Here is a 13726-nt window from a genome sequence, read left to right as displayed (position 1 = left end):
AGAAAAGACAATTCCATATATGGAGTTGTATGCGCTAAGAGGTGTGGTTACCCGATCACCCCACCTCGAATCATTGAGAATGGCCAATCACCAGTAACTTTGTGGCAGCTGCTGATAGGATTAAGGCAATGCTTATAAGGGGTTGCGGGAGCTGGGGAGGAGAGAGAAGAGAAGGAAGAGAAGAGAGAGAAGAAGCTCACTGTACAGGGATAGCTGAATAAGCCGCTTGAAGAAGAACACAGTTGCCATTACTTTATTCCGCTGGTCAGACGTGGGTAGCAACAGAAGACATCTCCAAAGAGATTTGCACCATTCCTGTTCTATTCTATTTATAAAAGCTAAGTCAGTAAATTGGCTTTATATTGAAAGGACAATTACACATGGAATAAAAACCAAAAAATATGGGTCATGTGTACCACATCAGATAATGCCTGCCACATGCAGTGGTTTCTCTTCTTGCATGCTGATTTGGAACACACACACACACACACACACACACACACACACACACACACTCCAAAGCCTGGCCACAGTCACAGATTATACTTTCATAAGACATCTCTTTGTTTCTCATAGAAATTATACACCATTTTAGACCATCAAAGCCCAAAGTTGCAAAAATTGGCCTGTAAACTTTTGAGAATAAGTGTGGGCAACTTCTGTTCCTACCTCTGGGTTCCCAGGCTTACCTATGTACCATTTTCATTAGCAACACAGCACAGTAGAAAGATTTCTAGTTTAATTATGAGAGAGTGACTATAAACTTATAATGATTAGATCACAGTGAAACATTCTCAACCATTCTGGGAAGGCAAACCATAGCCTTGGCAGCAATCTGCTCAAAATCTTAAATATTTGGTTAAAAATCACTACATTCCACTTCTAAATCAGGAACAAACATATTCCAGACACAATAAAAAGGCGTATTCTGGTTTTGTTAGTTTTCTGGAAGTTTCTACATTCTAGGACTTTCTAACCAGCTGGAAGCCAACTCTCTTGTCAGTCATTGCAAGTTCTGTAGAGTAGTATTACCCACCCTCATTTGGGTGGTACATTGTTCTGCTCTTCCTCTTGCTATAACACAATAACTGAGACTAGGGACTTTACGAAATATTTTATTTAGCACAGAGTTTTGGCCTTGCAGACATATCTGTTTGGACTCTGGTGTCGTTTCAGCCTTTTGTGTCACAAAGTTGATGGAGGCATAGTGGCAGGGGCATGTGCTGAGTGATCACATGGTGAATTAGAAGGCAAGAAGGATTTGGAGTTCAGAGTTCTCTTTTTACAACAACTTGCTGCTATGGGAACCTTTGGGGGAAGTACTCAACTCCTGTGATCTAAGTACCTTGCACTAGCAGCCAACTTTAAAGTTTGTCCTTTTTTTACATAACCAAGCTTCTACTGCACAAACCTGTAGGGGACACAACCAATCACAGGGCCTTCTTTTATGTTTCTAGTGAATATTCTACACCCTGAAGAATAGAATAGAGTTGCCCTAGATGGCAACTGCTGAGTCTAGAGCAGACTATTCAGGCCTTCTGTGATGAGCTGCTTCTGTATGATACAGCATCTAACTCGGTATTGAGTCCACTCTCTTACCTGGTTTCCTTTGAAGTGGGTTGCTTAGTTAGTTACAAGGCCACATGGGTATGCTACCCAACCAAAGCACTGCCCATGATCCCATTGCCCACCTTAGTTTTTTTTAAAAACATGAAAGACACAAACCTGAAAGGATTCTATACCTTTTAAGGATACATTGCTAACACTGTCAGGATGGTAAAGGTCAGGGATAGTGGATTCATTACCATATTTCAGGGTATTCTTAGGGAATAATACCATATCAGGGTCTTAGCAACTGGATGCTGACATTCAAAACCAATGATGAGATCAAGTTTGACTAGTGGGCCTGTGCTATATTCCCACAGCCTCTTCATTTGTGCATTCATTATTCCAATTCCAGGAGCTAATAATGAAGACCAGCTGATGTCAATGTATTTGCTTCATTGGTTTGAGTCTCATACACATTGGAAGGTAATAGTGAGAATTAAGATATGATGAAAGATCGTTGTATTTGGTGTCTACTCCCATGGGTACAGACACATGATTTTAATTTGCATTTGTTTATTTGTCTTTTGAGACAGGGTCATGGTGTCCCAAACTGGTTTCAAATTCATAGCCTTGCTGTTTCAGCTGAGGTTAAGTATATGCCTATTGTTTGGCTTGGGTAAATATTTTTCATCAACTTGATATGGTCTTGAGTCACTTGGGAAGAGAAAGGAGGAAATGACTCTCTCATATTGTCTTATAGATAAGCATGTGGGGCATATTCCTGATATATTATTAGTATGAGTTGGCCCAGCCTACTGAGTGCTATTCTACCTGTGAGCCTGTGGTCCTGGATGGCATAGGAAAACAGGCTGAATAAACCATGGGGAATAACCCAGTGAGCAGAATTCTTCATGGGTTCCGCTTCTGGGGTTTCTGTCTTTGGTAGCTGTCCTGAATTCCCTTCATGTCAGACTATAACTGCATGCTAAAATAAGCCCTTTTCTCCCCATGTTGTTTTAGCAAAGCATTAACAACCCTAAGACACTTTGCAGTCAGCATGTTATAGGCACAATGGTTCAGTGTGATGCTTGTTTTGTAGGAATTTTAGAAACTCAGATGCATTAACGTAGGACTAAAATAAATGAACATGCTGTTCCAAAATTACCCAAGCTGTTATTAAATTTATTTATTTATTAAAAATGAGAAAGTACAGATGTTTAATGAAAGCTAGTATTCCACAGTCCCCTATTCTCTGTGTCTTGGCCAGATGTGGGTCTCTTTCTTGGTCACCATCTACTACAAGTAGAAACTTCTCTGATGAGAGTTGAGAAATGCAAAAATCTGTAGATATGGCAAGTCATTAGGAATCAGATTGATATTATATCCACTTAGCAGAATGATAGTAATAGATTCTATCTCCCCTATAATCTACCTAGCCATGGACTCCTAGTCCAATATTGGCAGAAAGCATGGATTTTATCTAATCAATATTTAAATACAGTCAGAAACTAGTTGGTTTATTTCTATGATGTTTGTGTTACTGTTGTACCAGTAGACTTGTATCTCCAGGCCAGTAATTGTTTTACCTTGCAGGGTTCACAGATTAATAAGATAAATGATTAGTTTTCTCTCTGGTAGCATATACAGCACCTTCAACACTGTGTAAACTATTAAGTAAGGGTGAAGCTTCTGGCTCAATACTAGCTTAATATATATCCATGTTATATGACTCAAGTATGTGAATTCTTCAGTAATGGGGTATTGCCATCACGTTCTGGAGGGTAAACAGCATTGCCAACACATTGTTCCCTCCAAAAGGTCAGAAATCATTGAGGAAGAGGTGTTGGAAAGACTGTAAGAGCTAGAGGCAGTGAATGAATACAAGGAACAGTACCTTTTCGACACAACAGGGCAATTGCACATATGAACACAAAGAGGTTATGACAGTATGTAAAAGCTCTGAGCCAGCTCAGGCTAGACAAAATCCTAGCATACAGAGGGGAGATGGGCATGGTCTCCTGCTCCTATCCAAACAACATTGGCAATGAATAGCTTCTGGAAAAGGTAAAGTCAGGATTCTTTTTTTTTTTTTTTTTTTTTTTTTGGATATTTTATTTACATTTCAGGTGCCATCCCCTTTTCCCATCCTCCCCCCCCCCCAGAAAACCCCTATCTCATGCTCCCTTTCCCTTTTTGCATTTATACACTTTTTTTAAAAATATTAATCAAAGGCTTTATAAGTTTGGTAATGCTCAATCAGAAGTGTAACCCAATACCCAATCTAGATATATCAACTATCTTTGACTGGTGAAGATACGTGAACATCTGCCTCCCTGTCTCTCCCCTCTTTCTCTCTCTTTCTCTCTCTCATCACCTAGCTTCTCCTCTCCTACTTATCCTCTCCTTACTCCTTCTCTTCCTCTCAGTACTCCTCCCACCTTAGCTCCTCCTACATATTACCCTTCCTGTTAAAATAAAACTTTTCTCTCAAAATACAATTAGAGCATAATTATGCCAATTTGCACCAGTGAGGTACAAGATAGTCCTAATACCCAGTGCATCATTTTGTTGTAAAGTCAGGATTCTTTAAGAGTTTTGCCACTGCTCTCTCCAGAGTTATCTTTGTTTTTATAATGACTCTTTTTCTTTTATTGGATATTTTATTTATATTTCAGATGTGATCCTCTTTTCCCATTCACCCCCCCCCCACCCAGGAAACCCCTATTCCATACCCATTTCTCCTGCTCCTATGAGGATGTGCCCCCACCCACCCTCCCACTCCTACCTCCCCACTCACGAATTCCCCCACACTGGGGCATCCAGCCTTTGCTGGACCAAGGACTTCCTCTCCCACCTATGCCCGACAAGGCCATCCTCCCCTACATATACAGCTGGAGCCATGGGTCCCTCCTTATGTGCTCCCAGGCTGGTGGTTTAGACCCTGTAAGCTCTGATTGGTTGATATTGTTGCTCTCCCCATGGGGCCACAAACTCTTTCAGCTCCTTCAGTCTTCTCTCTCACTCCTCTATTGGGAACCTCATGATCAGTTTAATGGTTAGCTGTGAGCATCTGCCTCTGTATATTTCAGGCTCTGGCAGACCTCTAAGGACACAGCTAGATCAGGCTCCTGTCAGCATGCTCTTCCTGGCATCCACATCAGCGTCTGTCTTTGGTGACTGCACAACGGATGCACAAGGGGTGGAGCAGTCTCTGGATGGACCCTCCTTCAGTTTCTGTTTCAAGCTTTGTCTCCATATTTGTTCCCATGAGTATTTTGTTACCCCTTCTAAGAAGGACCAAAGCATGCACACTTTGGTCTTCCTTGTTCATGAGCTTCATGTGGTCTGTGAGGTGTATCTTGGATATTGCAAGCTTCTGGGCTAATATCCAATTATCAATGAGTGCATACCATGTGTGTTCTTTTGTGATTGGGTTACCTCATTCAGGATGATATTTTCTAGTTCCATCCATTTGCCTAAGAATTTCTCGAATTCATTGTTTTTAATAGCTGAGTGATATTCCATTGTGTAAATGTACCACATTTTCTGTGTCCATTCCTCTGTTGAATGATATCTGGGTTCTATATTCAGTTTCTGGCTATTATAAATAAGGCTGCTATGAACATAGTGGAACATATGTCCTTGTTATATGTTGGAGTATCTTCAGGGTATATGCCCAGAAGTGATATAGCTGGTCCTTTTGTCTGGGGCAGACACCTAGCTGGTCTGCTCCCGTGACGACACCATATCCTGAGACATCCTAGAGGAACCACTGCACTCAGAGCAGCAGGATTTCGGGATCCCAGAGGCGGCCTGAGTCCCAGGAGTTCTTCCACCTAGGAGCTCAGGATCACAGAATCACAAAGACATCTGGACTCTGAAGAGTTCTGACACAAGCAAGATAACTGGAAAGACAGGCCCCAGTCAGAGACAGTGAGTGCAGGTAGCACTAGAGTTATCCAGATGGTGAAAGGCAAATGCAAGAACATAAGCAAGAGAAACCAAAGTTACTTGGCATCATCAGAACCCAGCTCTTCAACCTTAGCAAGCCCTGGACACCCCATCCCACTGGAAAAGCAGGATTCAGAATTAAAATCACTTCTCATGATGATGATAGAGGACTTTAAGAAGGACATAACTCCCTTAAAGAAGTACAGAAGAACACAGGTAAACAGGTAGAAGCCCTTAAAGAGGAAACACAAAAATCCCTTAAAAGAATTGCAAGAAAACCAATTCTTTTGGTTGCAATTGCAACCAAACAGGTAAAGGAATTAAACAAAACCATCCAGGATCTAAAAATGAAAGTAGAAGCAATAAAGAAATCTCAAAGGAAGACTACCCTGGAGATAGAAAACCTAGGAAAGAGATCAGGAGTCATAGACACAAGCATCACCAACAGAATACAAGAGATAGAAGAGAGAATCTCATGTGCAGAAGATACCATGGAAAACATTGACACAACTGTTAAAGAAAATGCAAAATGCAAAAAGCTCCTAACCTAAACATTCAGGAAATCTAGGACACAATGAGAAGACCAAACCTAAGGATAATAGGTATAGATGAGAGTAAAGATTCCCAACTTAAAGGGCCATTAAATATCTTAAACAAAATTATAGAAGAAAACTTACCTAACCTAAAGAAAGAGATGTCCATGAACATACAAGAAGCCTACAGAACTCCAAATAGACTAGACCAAAAAAAAAATTTCTTCTGTCACACAATAATCAAAACATCAAATGCATAAAACAAAGAAAAAAACGCTAAAAGCAGTAAGGGAAAAAGGTAAAGTAACAGATAAAGGCAGACCTATAAGAATTACACCAGACTTCTCACCAGAGACTATAAAAGCCAGAAGATCCTGGACTGATATCATACAGACTCTAAGAGAACACAAATGCCAGCCCAGACTATGATACCCAGCAAAACTCTTAATCACTATAGATGGAGAAACCAAGATATTCTATGACAAAACCAAATTTGCACAATATCTTCCCACAAATTCAGCATGTCAGAGGATAATTGATAGAAAACTCCAACACAAGGAGGGAAACTACAACCTAGAAAAAGCAAGAAAGTAATCTTTTAACAACCCCCAAAGCAGATAACTACACAAACATAATTCCACATCTAATAACAAAAATAACAGGAAGCAACACTCATTTTTTTCTTAATATCTCTTAACATCAATGGACTTAATTCTCCAATAAAAAGACATAGACTATCAGACTGGATACATAAACAGGACCCAGCATTTTGCTGCATACAGGAAACACACCTCAGTGACAAAGACAGACACTACCTCAGGATAAAAGGATGGAAAACAATTTTCTAAGCAAACAGTCCCAAGAAACAAGCTGGAGTAGCCATTCTAATATCAAATAAAATCGACTTTCAACCAAAAGTAATCAAAAAAGATAAGGAAAGACACTTCATACTTATGGAAGGAAAAAATGTACCAAGATGAACTCTCAATTCTGAACATCTATGCTCCAAATGCAAGGGCACCCACATACATAAAAGAAACTTTACTAAAGCTCAAAGCACACATTGCACCTCACACAATAATAGTAGGGGTTTTCAACACCCCACTTTCAGCAATGGACAGATCATGGAAACAGAAACTAAACAGAGACACAATGAAATTAACAGAAGTTATGAACCAAATGGATTTAACTGATATTTATAGAACATTTCATCCTAAAACAAAAGAATATACCTTTTTCTCAGCACCTCATGGTACCTTCTCCAAAATAGGCCATACAAAAAGATTGAAATAATCCCTTGCATCCTATCAGATCACCATGGACTAAGGCTGATCTTTAATAATGACAAAAACAATGGAAAGCCCACATACACATGGAAACTGAACAATGCTCTACTCAATGATGACTTGGTCAAGGAAGAAATTAAAGACTTTTTAGAATTTAATGAAAATGAGGGCACATCATACCAAAAACTGGTGGGACTCCATGAAAGTAGTGCTAAGAGGAAAACTCATAGCTCTAAGTGCCTATAAAAAGAAACTGGAGAGAGCATACACTAACAACTTGACAGCACACCTGAAAGCTATAGAACAAAAAAAAAAAAAAAGTAAACACACTGAAGAGGAGTAGATGGCAGGAAATAATCAAACTTAGGGCTGAAATCAACCAAGTAGAAACAAAAGGAACTATATAAAATATTAACAAAACCAGGAGCTGGTTCTTTGAGAAAATCAACAAGATAAACCCTGAAAAAAAGAGACACAACAACAGAAACTGAGGAAATTTAAAAAATCATCAGATCCTACTACAAAAGCCTATTCTCAACAAAACTGGAAAAATCTAGATGAAATGGACACTTTTCTAGATGAATACCAGGTACCAAAGTTAAATCAGGAGCAGATAAATCATCCAAACAGTTCCATAACCCCTAAAAAGATATCTTTAGTCTTGCTGCAGCTTCCCTGCCTGAGTCCCTCTTCCCAGCCTGTCTTAGGGTTTTACTGCTGTGAAAAGATACCATGACCAAGGCAACTCTTATAAAGACAACATTTCATTGGGAGATGGCTTACAGGTTCAGAGGTTCAGTCCACAACATCAAGGCAGGAGCATGGCGCATCCAGGAAAACATGGGACTGGAGGAGCTAAGAGTTCTACATCTTTATCTGAAGGCCACTAGGAGAAGACTGGCCTCCAGGAAGCTAGGATGAGGGTTTTAAAGGTCAAACCCACAGTGGCACACCTACTCCAACAAGGCCACACCTCCAAATATTGCAGCTCCCTGGGCTAGGCATACTTAAACCACCACATAGCCCAATTCCATTTTCTTTAGGTTTAGTCTCCTTGTATGGACCCAGGTTCCCCCTAGTAATTCCCCATTGGCCCCTCTCAACCTTTCCTTCTAGCTCATCTCCACTTATTTGTGACTCCCCATTAACCTGCAGAATACTACCATACCAGAGACCCCTACCTTAACATAATTTTCTGGTACCCAGAGCTGCTTTCTACTAGTGCCCTACAGTCACCACACTTGGCTGGGACTTAGGGATTCCACAGACACCATATATGACTAGGAGCTAGGTTGGACAATAGCAATCAAAAAGTGGAAAAGATGAGACCCAAGAAAGATGAGACCAGATATCTACACTGAGAAACTCATCAAATGCACCCCACATGCCTAGATTCCAATATACCCAACAACAGCAAGACAATGAGCCTCTTCCAGAAGTCAGCAATTCTTTTATAATAGGCCCTGATAAATGAAATTTAGCTGAAGTGTATGACAAAGATTTAAAAATAGCAATTATAAATACGTTCAAAGGCCTTAAAAAGAAAAATGCTTAATGATGACCATGAAAACACAAACTGTTGAATGAAATATTGAAAACAATCTAAGTCATGAAAGTAGAACTTAATGAAAATTTAATGAAATATTAAAGAAAACTCAAGATGAAACAAGACTGAAAATGAAAAACTCAGAATGCCAAACAAAAATATATCAGAGATAAGCCTCTGTAACAGATTAAAAGACCCAGGAGATATAGTTTTAGGTCTTGAAAATGAGGTAGAAAAAATGGATAGCTCAGTCAAGAAACATGTTAAATAATAATAATAGTAATAATAGTAAGAGTACTACTACTAACCCTAACAATAACAGTAACAAAAAGACTCCAGGTATAAAACATTCAGGAACACTGGGACACTTTGAAAAGAATAAACCTATGAATAACAGCTATAGACCAGTGATTCTCAGCCTTCTTAATGTTGTAACCCTTTAATTCAGTTCCTCATGTTGTGGTGATCCCCTTACCATTAAATTATTTTGTTGTTATTTCATAACTGTAATTTTGCTACTGTTACAAATCATAATGCAAATATCTGATATGCAATATATCTGGTACACAACTCTGGTGAAAGGGTTGTTAGACTCGCAGTGGGATAGTGACCCACAGGTTGAGAAACACTGATATAGAGGAAGGAGAAAGGCACAGGACAAAAGCACAGAAAATAATTTTTAGCAAACTCATAGAAGAAAAAAAAGCCCTAATCTAAAAAAAGAAGTGCCTATTAAGGTACAAGAGCACCAAGTAGGACTAGAAAGAAACTTCCCACAATGCATAATATTCAAAACACCAAATGTGCAGAACAAAGAAGGTATATTGAAAGCTACAAAAGAAAAGGCTAAATTACATATAAAGTCAGACCCATTTGAAGAACACCTGAGTTTTCAGTGGTGTCTCTGAAAGCCAGAAGGGCCAGAATAGATGTTGTATAACCTCTAAGAGACCACAGATGACAGCCCAGACTACTACTATAACCAGTAAAATTACCAATCACAACCAATGAAGAAAGAAAAATATTTTATAATAAAAATAAATTCAAGCAATTTCTGTCTACCAATACAGTTACACAAAAGGAACTAGAAGAAATACTTTTTGTTTGAAAAGAAGGGTAACTATACCAAAGAAGACACAAGAAAGAAATAATCCCAGAACAATCAATCAAAGGAGGCACAACCTACACCACCACAATAAACAAACAAACAAACAAACAAACAAATAAGGAAAATAGTAAACTAGCAGGTCTCGGTATTGATGATATCAATTCCTCAATAAAAAGACATAGACTAACATGTTGGATTAGAAAATATAATCCATATTTCTGCTTCATTCAAGAACACACCTCACCACCAAAGACAGACATCATTTCACGGTAAAAGAATGAAAAATGATGTTCCAAGGAAAATGGAACCAGGAAGCAAGACCATGTAGCTACTTTAAAGTCTAACAAAATAAACTTCAAAGGAAAATTTATCAGAAGAGGGTGAGAAAGGACACCCATTAAAAGAAAATACTCATTAAAGGAAAAATCTACCAAGAGGGTATTACAATTCTAAACATTTATGCACCAAACACAAGGTTACTCATGTTCCTAAAAGAAACAATACAGCTTAAATCGCATATTGACCCTCACACACTGATAGTGGGAGTCTTCAATATGCTATTCTTTCTAATAGACATGTTATCTAGACAAAAACTAAACAGAGAATGCTAGAGTTAAATAACATCATAAATCTAACAGACCTAACACACATCTACAGAATATTCTGCCCAAACACATTAGAATCTACTTTCTTTTCAGTAGTCCATGGAACTTTCTCTAAAAGTGACCACATATTATGACACAAGCAAGTCTCAGCAGCAGTTGAAAACTGATATAATTCCCCGCATCTTCTCTGTCCACATACTGGTTATCAACATCAGAAACAACAGAGAGCATGCAAACTCATGGAAGGTGAACAACTCACTACTGAATAAAAATTAGGTAAAGGCAGTGTTAAAAATAAAATTAACAAATGCGTCCTCATAAAGCTAAAAATTTCTGAACAGCAGAGTAGCAGCCTGTCTAATTGGAAAAAAAACTATATCAATTAAATATGTCTGATAAATAGTATCTAGAATATATAAAAACTTATTTATGTCAAGAAAATTAATTCCCCAATTAAAAATGAGATATAGAATAAATTGAGTTCTCAAAAGGTGAAACACAAAGGGCTGAGATACACTTTAAATGTTCCCCAACCTTAGCCATCAAGAATTTCAAATTCAAACTATTTTGATAGTTCATGCCAATGAGAATATAGAGAAAGGGAAACACTGTTTATTGTTGCTAAAGTGCAAAGGTGGTATAGTCCCCATGGAAATTAGTGTGAGCATTCCTTAAAGGCTGAGAACAGATCTACCAAAAGATCCAGATATATCAACCTTGGGGATATAAACAAAGAATTCTACATCTTAATACAAATATATTTGCTCATCCATGTTCATTACTGAACTATTTATTTATAAGAGCCAGAGATTGGAAACAGCTTGCAGGTCTATCAACTGAGGAATGGATAATGAAAATGTGGTATATTAATACAATGGAATATTATTCAGCTGTTGAAAAAAAATAAAATTATGAACTTTTTAGGTAATTGGATGAAGTTAGAAGCAATCATCCTGAGTGAGATAACCAAGACTCAGAAAGACACATACTGTATCATTTCTCTTAGAAGATATATAACAAGTGGATATTAGCTTTTAAGCTTTAGATATGTGTCTTTCAATTTGATCAACTGCAGAGGTTCTGTAGCTAGCAAGAGACCTGAGGGTGGTTGGGGATCTTCAAAAAAAAAAGGAGAAATAGATCGTAGTGTTAGAAAGAGATAAAGGGGGAACCTAAGATTGGAGGATTAAATGGGGAAAGGAGGTGAATAAGTACAAAAAGAATATGGACACAGGGAATAGAGATGGCTAATATTAAAGACCTCTTAAGACACCATTTAAAACCTACTAGTGTAGAAACTTCCTAGAATATTTACATATATAAAAAGAAACTAAAAGAGTCACTATTTGGAGGGGAAGACAATCACTAAACTAGACATCTATGCTAACAAATAAAAGATTCAGTGTTAGAAATGGGTTACATCTTGTTGAGTCATTGGCCAAGGCCAGTAAATGTCTGAGAGATGAGCCATAAAACTACAGAGTATTGCCAAGGTTATTGGTTACTATCCATAACTTGATGGTTAAGGCCTTATTTCTGAAGACATAATTTATTCATGTTATTGAACATGGAGAAATCTAGCTGGTTCCCAACTAGAAGCTTCACCCCTACTGACTGGCATTCATTATTTAGTTGTATGCTACTAGAGGAGAAAAGTAATCATCAGTACCACCCAGATATAAATCATGTGACCTATAACAGAGACTTACCCATAAGATACGGTGATGGGATAGTGGCATAAATGTTATGAGATTTTTGGACGTAAGATCTACTTCATGAGATGAGCCTATACATGACACTGCTAAAGTGCCCAAGAACCTGAGACTAGACAGGCCATAGGTCTAAAGGAAAACCTACTACTATTATTCTGTTAAAGAAACATAGCAATAAAATAACTTCTAATGACTTACTGTTAAACCCATAGACAAATACATTGCTCAAGTCTTATCAAGAGAAACTTTTTTTATATAGTAGATAAGAATTAACACAGAGTCACACAACTGGACAATGTACAGAGAGTGAGGACTTTGAAGTACTTATCTTTAAATGGTGTGTCTTTATCAAATCCTCCCCTCAAAGTTCCAAGGATCTTTTCAAAACAGAAGGCAAAAAGATTGTAAGGGGTAGGGGTGGTGAATGACACCAAAGAAAAAATGTCTTCCAGAAACAACAGGACTGATCTGAATGACTAAAGACTGTGCCAGCATGCACACTTGCACTTGCACAGTCACTCACCAGACAAGATTCCAGCATTGAGGAGAAGTGGGTATAAGGTCCCATCCCTAACAAAGAAGTATTTGTGCTGATACTAGCTAAGAAAGTGGAAATCTATATTTTTGTCTTATTGACTTTGTTTTTTCATGTTTTAATTTTTAGTTTTTGATGGTTTCCTGTTTTTGTTTCTTTGTGTTTGTTGTTTTAAAAAACAGAAAGTTGGGTGGGTAGGGAGATGGGGAGAATCTGGGAAGAGTTGTGAGAGAAGAAAAATATGAGCAAAATATATTATATAAAAACATTTTAAATTTTAAAAGTAAAATAAATCTATGAAAAATATGCATTAACAAAATGGAGTCCACTTTGGTTTGTCCAACTACTTCAGGGTATGGAGTTTGTCTTAGAGTATGGATGATCTAGCCAGTGTCACTCTACTAGAGAAAATAGATATTATATTTACACACACACACCCACACACATATATAGAAAGAATATATATATATATATATATATATATATATATATATATATAATTTGGTAGCTCAGTGGTTGCATAACATACTTCTAAGGTCTTGTTAATTTCACCCATCACCATTATGTTTAGCCCAGAAATTGTGCTTGGGTTTGTTAATTGTTTAACATTGCAGTACTCTATAGATATTCTGCAGGATCTATTCAAGTTTTGAAGGAGTCAGATTGTAGAATTTAAATGGAGATGACAGAAATAATTTATGTATACTATATGTCTTTGATGGCTGTACTGAATCTTACTGTTACCCCCTAGGAAGCAATATGGGTTTGATTTACAACCTATGAGAGTCAAGGATGACAGAACAAAAAATTTAAAGGTATAGCTTAGACTTCCCACTGTGGTAGTCTTATTCCATAGACCAAATGTGAGTGTTACTCCAAATATCAAGGACATTAACCCCAAC

The sequence above is a fragment of the Arvicanthis niloticus genome, chromosome 8 (assembly GCF_011762505.2).
Source record: "Arvicanthis niloticus isolate mArvNil1 chromosome 8, mArvNil1.pat.X, whole genome shotgun sequence".
Lineage (NCBI taxonomy): Eukaryota > Metazoa > Chordata > Mammalia > Rodentia > Muridae > Arvicanthis > Arvicanthis niloticus.
This window is presented reverse-complemented; position numbering follows the sequence as displayed.